The sequence below is a fragment of the Saccopteryx bilineata genome, chromosome 5, assembly GCF_036850765.1.
Source record: "Saccopteryx bilineata isolate mSacBil1 chromosome 5, mSacBil1_pri_phased_curated, whole genome shotgun sequence".
In the NCBI taxonomy this organism is placed as follows: domain Eukaryota; kingdom Metazoa; phylum Chordata; class Mammalia; order Chiroptera; family Emballonuridae; genus Saccopteryx; species Saccopteryx bilineata.
In genome coordinates, this window is record NC_089494.1 from 200,021,237 (window position 1) to 200,029,079 (window position 7,843).

The window sequence follows — 7,843 nt, forward strand, 5'->3', positions numbered from 1 at the left end:
TACTAATTATAGGTAAAACAAAGTAAAAACAGATAAAATTGTTTCACCAATATTTCAGTATAGTTTGAACCAATTTATCCCTGCCATTGTGGGTCATTCCTTGCAGCATTCAGTTGTCCTATTTCTTCAGTTTCCTTTCATCTAGAACAGCTCCCCAGTCTTTGCATTTCATGCCACTGCCATTTAAGAGTACAGGTCTGTTATTTTATATTTGAGTTTGTCTGATCTTTCCTCGTGAGAAATTTCGACTTTTTTATGTTTAGCAAAAGACTATTGCAGCCATGGCAGGATAGCTCTGTTGGTTGAAACATCATCCTAAAGTGCAGAGGTTGCAGGTTCTATCCCCAGTCAGGGCAGATACAGAAACAGATCAAAATTTTTGTCTCTCCCCCTTGTTCTCTTCCTCTCTTATTAAAATCAATAAGTCAAAACAAAAATACTATGCCCTGTCCAGATAGCTCAGTTACTCCTGAAGTGTAGAGGTTGCCAGTTCGATCCCCAGTCAGGGCACATACAGGAACAGATTGATGTTCCTTTCTCTCCCTCTCTCTCCCTTCCTCTCTCTAAAATCAATAGAATAAACATAAAAATAAAAGAATATTACATAGCTGATGTTTTGGTCCTCTTAGAACCCCACCTTAGGAGGTATCTGATGTGCATTTGTCTCTTTATTGGAGATGTTAAACTTCATTATTTGGTTAAGGGGATGTTGGTAAAGTTATTTTTTCTTTTGTCATTCATAAATATCTTTGGGGGAGATTCTTGGAGACTAAAAACTGTTACTCAAACTTTACCTGCTAGTTTTAGTATCCATTGCCTGTATCAATTATGATGATGATGATAGTTGCCCAAAAAAAATTTTTTTTTTCATTTTTCTGAAGCTGGAAACAGGGAGAGACAGTCAGACTCCCGCATGCGCCCGACCGGGATCCACCCGGCACGCCCTCCAGGGGCGACGCTCTGCCCACCAGGGGGCAATACTCTGCCCATCCTGGGCGTTGCCATATTGCGACCAGAGCCACTCTAGCGCCTGAGGCAGAGGCCACAGAGCCATCCCCAGCGCCTGGGCCATCTTTGCTCCAATGGAGCCTTGGCTGCGGGAGGGGAAGAGAGAGACAGAGAGGAAAGCGCGGCGGAGGGGTGGAGAAGCAAATGGGCGCTTCTCCTGTGTGCCCTGGCCGGGATTCGAACCCGGGTCCTCCGCACGCTAGGCCGACGCTCTACCGCTGAGCCAACCGGCCAGGGCAAAAATGGTTTTTTAATTTCAAGATTTCCTCTGTTTATTAGTTGATATTCTACTGTAAGGAAGAGCTTTCTCTTATCCCATTTACTCATTTATAAATTCATTCATTTATATCAGTGTGAACACAAAGATTCCTATTTTATTCAATGGACCACAATCCATTACTATCATTATTTATATTGATACTTAGATTGCCTCAGATTTGGTATCAGCCCCTTCCACCTGAATCCTATGTCAGTTTCACATGCTTACATCATTCTTTGGACCTATCTTTACTTTCTGACCCCCCAAAAATATGTTTCAGTCTCATCTTGTGTTTTCTCTGCCTCAGCCCTTGAAATCAGCCTTTCTACCAAGGAGCACTAGTTTCTTTAAGTGAAGAAAAGAACAAATAATCGTTTTTTAAAAATCTTCTTTAAACAATTATATTGCCCTGACCGGTTGGCTCAATGGTAGAGCATCGACCTGGAGTGCAGAAGTCCCGGGTTCGATTCCCAGCCAGGGCACACAGAAGAAGCGCCCATCTGCTTCTCCACCCCTCCCCCTCTCCTTCCTCTCTGTCTCTCTCTTCCCCTCCCGCAGCCGAGGCTCCACTGGAGCAAAGATGGCCCGGGCGCTGGGGATGGCTCCTCGGCCTCTGCCCCAGGCGCTAGAGTGGCTCTGGTCACGACAGAGCAACGCCCCAGAGGGGCAGAGCATCGCCCTCTGGTGGGCAGAGCGTCGCCCCCTGGTGGGCGTGCTGGGTGGATCCTGGTCGGGAGCATGCGGGAGTCTGTCTGACTGTCTCTCCCCATTTTCGGCTTCAGAAAAATACAGAAAAAAATAAAATAAAATAAACAATTATATTGTTTGTATGAATCCAGTGTTCAGACTATTGGTAATCAATCTGTTGTGATTCTATTCAGCCAGTGGCATTAGTCCACTGCCTCCCCCTTTTTTTTAAAGAGACAGAGAAAGAGTCAGAGAGAGTGATGGATAGGGACAGACAGACAGGAACGGAGAGAGGAGCATCAATCATCAGTTTTTCATTGCAACACCTTAGTTGTTCATTGATTGCTTTCTCATACGTGCCTTGACCGCGGGCCTTCAGCAGACCGAGTAACCCCTTGCTCAAGCCAGCGACCTTGAGTGCAAGCTGATGAGCTTTGCTCAAACCAGATGAGCCCATGCTCAAGCTGGTGACCTCGGGGTCTTGAACCTGGGTCCTCGGCATCCCAGTCCAACACTCTACCCACTGCGCCACCGCCTGGTCAGGCTAGTCCACTGGTCTTAATTAGTAATTGCCTCCTCCTATTCAAGAATAGTGTCATAAGACAAGGAAGTCTTCCTAGATATGATACCTCTTAGACAGAAAGATTAAGGGTATAAATAAAAATTTAAATACATAGTTTTAAAGCTTCTATATTAAAAATAATCGCCTCAAACACAATTAAAGTTAAAAACCATCTAGTAGAAAACGATTTTCAGTATTTGATAGACAAAAGGTAAATAATTTTAATATATAGACACTGTTAAATCAATAATATATAAAGAGCAATAGGAAAGAGGAAAATATATATGTTGTGGTAATTCAGAAAAGAACAAATGCAAATGACCAAAACACATGTCTCAGTTTCATGGGCGAGCAAAGTAATACCAATTACATCACTTAAATTACCTAAGAGAAAATCTGTGACCCAAAACATTGGCAGAAATTTCATTTAATGACATTTCATTTTTCCCCAAGGCTCTCCTTTCTTATGTAATTGTTAAATTAGAACAGCTTTACTACAGAACACTTGGATGAGATAAATTAAAAGCCTTGATAGGTTTTGGTTTTATGGTACTAGGTAGGGGAAGAGCTCCCCAGTCAGATATAATATTTATTCCCATGAAGCATTCGGATAAAGGAGACACAACCTTGTCACTTAAAGCCTGTTTAAACATTACCATTTTAATTCAAACTTTTACCTTACTCCTATTATCAATAATAGGATTGTTCTTATTATTATCAATAATCTTACACATTTCTATATTCACTCAATCTAATTGTAGCCCACCTTAGGGCTTCACTAACAGGTGTTGGTTCCACAATGCATGAGGATCCTGTTTCAAGGAACCTCAGAAACATCGCTTCTTCATCCTCTGACCATTTTACTCACTCTTGTACATTATTAGGTTTTGGGTCCCAGCCATAGAATCCTAGCACTTTGTCAGTCTTTATCTTGACTAATTTGGCTGACTATTGTTACATCCCGGCGAGATAGGCCACAGCAGACACAAAGTGAATTTTATAAGTTTTATTGCAGACCTGCACAGGGACTGCAGGCAACCCATGAAAGGGAGCACTGCAGCCCCCCAAACCTGCGCAGGGACTGCAGGCAACCCACGCCTCCAAAGAGACGGGAGCACTGCAGCCCCCAAAACCTGTGCAGGGACTGCAGGCAACCCATGCAAGGGAGCACTGCAGCCCTGCAAACCTGCGCAGGGACTGCAGGTAACCCACGCAGGGGAGCACTGCAGCCCTGCAAACCTGCGCAGGGACTGCAGGCAACCCACGCCATCGAAATGACTGGAGCACTGCAGCCCCCCAAACCTGCGCAGGGACTGCAGGCAACCCACGCCTCCAAAGAGACTGGAGCACTGCAGCCAACCAAACCTGCGCAGCCAACAAACTGCACGGGGACTGCAACCCCCCAAACCTGCACAGGGACTGCAGCCCCAAGCTTCTAAAATGGCTCCTTTTTATAGGGTGGCTATCTAGGATGAGCAAGCATCATACAGAAGCTGATGTGGCTGTTAGTCATTGGCTAGGGAGGTCGTGCGCAGTTACGGGGGGGGGGGGTATTACTCAGTGGAGAATTTCAAACATAAACTTCTGATAAGGGTCTCTGACTCAATGCAGGATGTTGCTGAACTCTTTGTTCTCAGCGTCACAGGGACCTTGTACACTCTTGGCAGCCCCAGCATGTCAGTACTCCCTGAATCTAACATTCCCCCATCTCTTTTGGGCATAAATCAAATCCTTGATTCTTCATCAGTGAGGAGAATGGTATAAGGCTGGGGTCATGAGAATTTTCTACTTTAGCTGTAGCTATAAGCTAATTGGGTCAAGGGTCCTCCCTAGTATGTGTTGGCACGCTGATAGTGTGCCCTTAGTACTACAAGCTTTACGGACTAATTTCTTTCTGCCTTGTATTTTTCTTCTCTGTACTAACTTCTTACAACTTGCACAAACCTTCTGCAACTTACACAAACCTTCTACAACTTTTATGCACTTTTGTATATAACTAGCTTTCACAACAACTTACTTTTTCCTTTTCCTTTCAAAAGTACCTCTACACTTCATACCTTCTATTATCAAAACCATACAATTCCTTTCTAGTCAGAACTCTTGATTTAAAAATCTTTAACCTTCAGTGAGGACTAAGTTAGTCAGCCAAAGGACCTACACCCCCTTTCTGTATGACTCACAGCAGTACATGCATCAAACCTTAAGATGACTTTCTTTTACCTTAGTTTCCCTCCCTCCCAAAGTCTAATTAGAAGGAGGTCCTTAGTGAGTTTCTCTAGGCATTAGCCATGCGTGGACCAGTTAACTTCTGGTTTGTGGCTGAAGCAGGGCATGCTGTCCTTCTCAGGGTCAGCTTACAAGGGTTGGCGGGGTCAGTCTTCGCTGTCCACAAAGATGTCTCTGCCGGGACTGCAAGCTTCAGCCGGCTGTGGTGGACCCAGGCGGGTATGCCTTCTACCTTGGCAGTAGTGGGAGTAGTCAGGATCATGGTGTGTGGACCCATCTATGTGGGAGTCAGTCCTTGGGTGGTGTACTGCTAGAAGTGCCTCTTGGACAGTCTTTGAACAGTTTGCTGAGTAACCTATAAAACCTGCAAGTACTTAGGGAAAGGGTGTTACATTTCTACACTTTGCAGTTAGAGTTTAAGTCCTAGTGACCACTGCTTCTAGCTGGAATTAGCAGCAGGCCCCAGCCTATAATAGGCATGGGGCATTGAGATAAGAGAAATAAAGGATACACTAAACATAAAGCAATAAAACCAGACTGTCAATACCTACAGTAGAGATCTTTGAGGAATAAATAAAACTTAAATATTCAAGCAAGGCATAGTAGATGGCCCTTGTGTTATTAGCTTATCTGCTACTTGGAAGAAATACCTTAGGCTCCTGAACATGTCCTTAGGCCTTCAGTGGCAATTCCCAGCACGCTGGGCAAGGTCAGGTCACAGGTAGCTGGAGCAGGGCTAGAAGAGACTGAACCCTCCCTCCATGGAGCAAGGGGGCAGCTTACCTTCTCATGTCCCTCTTTCCACAGCACAAGTGTGTCAACCGGTGGGGCCAGGAAGCCTGGCAGGCTTCAGTTCAATGACCTTTCTTTCCACTCTGGAGCAGGGCCTTAATGACAGCTATGAAGCCCCTTAGGGCGCTGGAGCCAAAAGTTGGTATTTCCTGACTTCTTTTGGGCCTTATTTGCCTTTTCTGTTACTTCCTTGGTCATTATAGACCTTAAAAGCCATGCTCAGAAGATCTCACTGAGGGGCTTGACTAAGAGAGCAAAACTGGGTATCCTGTATTTAAAGAAGCCTAAAGCAGTGGGTTTAGAAGGGGCCGTATTCCCTAAATCTTCTCCTCGGGTCTGGCTCCAGATAGGAGGTGGGGATTCCCCGGAGCCAAAGCAGAGGAGGGCAGGGGCTGTAGCAAGGTGATGATAACCTCTAACTTACAGCGCTGTTATCTTTTGCCTGACTAAGCAGTGGCTCAGCCCTTGAGCCGGTGCCCAAGGGGGAGGGGCAAGTGCCTGAAACTGTGAGGGGAGCCTGCCGCTTCTTCTGCAGCCAGCTGCAGCCTGGCTGCCTTTTCTTTCTTTACCTCTGCTGCTATACTGGCTGCATACTGACCGTGCCACCTGCCTGCAGGTGGGTGCTGGTGATAGTACGCTAGACTCTCTATGTTTTCTATGGGTCTAGCAATCCTTGGTTTGGCCAGTCTGCTCTTAAGTTGGCCATTCCAGTAGCAGACAAACAAACCAAATATGTTCACAAAACAAACAAAACTTCTAAACCAAAACCAAAGGGCAAAGGCAGCGTCCTGCGTTCCCCGACTGACCAGGTGGGGAGAAATCAGGTGGCGTTCTGCCTGCTCCACTACACCCTTTTCTAACCAGAGCTCTGTTTCCAAATATTCAAAGAGGAAGCTTAACCAAAACCAAAGGGAGTAGGCAGCATCCTGCGTTCCCTGACCAACTGGGTGGGGAGAAATCAGGTGGCGTCCCACCTGCTCTACTACACCCTTTTCTAACCAGAGCTCTGTTTCCAAATATTCAAAGAGGACGCTTCCTTACCAAACAGTCTCAAGACTCCAAATGTTTCGAATCAGCCAAATTCAGTTTCCAAATGGCAACTGCCAGAGGCTAGCCAGCTACCAAAGTCTGCTGCAGCCCACTCCATGAGGAGGGGTCTTACACGGTCTATCTCGCTGGGGCCTCCATCTGTTACATCCCGGCGAGATAGGCCACAGCAGACACAAAGTGAATTTTATAAGTTTTATTGCAGACCTGCACAGGGACTGCAGGCAACCCATGCAAGGGAGCACTGCAGCCCCCCAAACCTGCGCAGGGACTGCAGGTAACCCACACAGGGGAACACTGCAGCCCCCCAAACCTGCACAGGGATGCAGGTAACCCACACAGGGGAACACTGCAGCCCCCCCAAACCTGTGCAGAGACTGCAGGCAACCCACGCCTCCAAAGAGACGGGAGCACTGCAGCCCCCAAAACCTGCGCAGGGACTGCAGGCAACCCATGCAAGGGAGCACTGCAGCCCCGCAAACCTGCGCAGGGACTACAGGCAACCCATGCAAAGGAGCACTGCAGCCCCGCAAACCTGCACAGGGACTGCAGGTAACCCACGCAGGGGAGCACTGCAGCCCTGCAAACCTGCGCAGGGACTGCAGGCAACCCACGCCATCGAAATGACTGGAGCACTGCAGCCCCCCAAACCTGCGCAGGGACTGCAGGCAACCCACGCCTCCAAAGAGACTGGAGCACTGCAGCCAACCAAACCTGCGCAGCCAACAAACTGCGCGGGGACTGCAGCCCCCCAAACCTGCACAGGGACTGCAGCCCCGAGCTTCTAAAATGGCTCCTTTTTATAGGGTGGCTATCTAGGATGAGCAAGCATCATACAGAAGCTGATGTGGCTGTTAGTCATTGGCTAGGGAGGTCGTGCGCAGTTACAGGGGAGGGTATTACTCAGTGGAGAATTTCAAACATAAACTTCTGATAAGGGTCTCTGACTCAATGCAGGATGCTGCTGAACTCTTTGTTCTCAGCATCACAGGGACCTTGTACACTCTTGGCAGCCCCAGCATGTCAGCACTCCTTGAATCTAACAACTATGATTCCACATTGGATTTCTCATTGTATTCTTTATTTTCCAGTTTTTAAAATTCCTGCAAACTGAGGAAATAGAACAAGACTTGTATGGGACACTTTAATGTTGGGGGACAAGTAGGAGTCCATTTGACCCAGCTTTGAGAGTGCTGTATTAGGACCTTTTCAAAATCCCATTAATATTTACTTTATTAATAACGTAAGCTAGACTAAGTTAT